At 38.5% G+C, this 727-nt stretch overlaps 1 non-coding gene across 1 annotated transcript; it reads right to left on the reverse strand.

The window, feature by feature from the left end:
- Positions 1-257: 257 nt before the first annotated feature.
- LOC114501135 lies at positions 258-403 on the reverse strand. Its single transcript, XR_003684900.1, has one exon. It is a non-coding gene; the product is annotated as a small nucleolar RNA SNORA62/SNORA6 family (small nucleolar RNA).
- Between the last annotated feature and the right edge of the window lie 324 nt (positions 404-727).

The raw sequence follows: 727 nt of genomic DNA on the forward strand, positions 1-727 counted from the left end.
CCATGGATTTTCCTCCAAGAAGTGGATATTTTGCTTTGGGCAATGAAATGAAAAGGGCAAGGCCCTGATGTATAGGTTGCACCATTACTCCGACTTCTGAAGAAATTATTTGAAGTTCATTTGAGTCACAGGAGAAGCCTGTCTAGATATATCTTCTCAGAAACTTTCCAGAACATGTTATATGTGGATAATGAGTTTTGAGCCAGCTGTGCATATTTAAGTTAATAGAAATATGTTTGTTTGTTTTTTTTTACAACTGAAGTGGCAGAGAGCACTATCGAACTCTAGTCACAGAGGCAAGCTCTGCTGGTGTTAGCGAACACCCTACTGTCAATATAGCACACTTCCAACACTTAGGAGTTCACTGGCCAGGACTGGCCTCCACCCTGAAGAAATGTTTTAATAAACACATGGCAACTTTTTTTTTGAAAAGGAAAAAAAAGATTCTCTCCTTATCTTTAGTCTTGGGTAATGTAATTATGACATGCCTTGGTGTATGCTTCCTTGGGTCCAACTTCTTTGGGACTCTCAGAGCTTCCTGGACTTCCTAGAAGTCTATTTCCTTTGCCAGATTGGGAAAGTTTTCCTTCATTATATTTTTCAAATAAGTTTTCAATTTGTTGTTCTTCCTCTTCTCCTTCTGGCACCCCTATAATTCGGATGTTGGAATGTTTAAAGTTGTTCTGGAAGTTCCTAAGCCTCTCCTCATATTTTTGAATTCTTGTTT

This window comes from Phyllostomus discolor, chromosome 6 (assembly GCF_004126475.2).
Source record: "Phyllostomus discolor isolate MPI-MPIP mPhyDis1 chromosome 6, mPhyDis1.pri.v3, whole genome shotgun sequence".
NCBI classification, from domain to species: Eukaryota; Metazoa; Chordata; class Mammalia; order Chiroptera; family Phyllostomidae; genus Phyllostomus; species Phyllostomus discolor.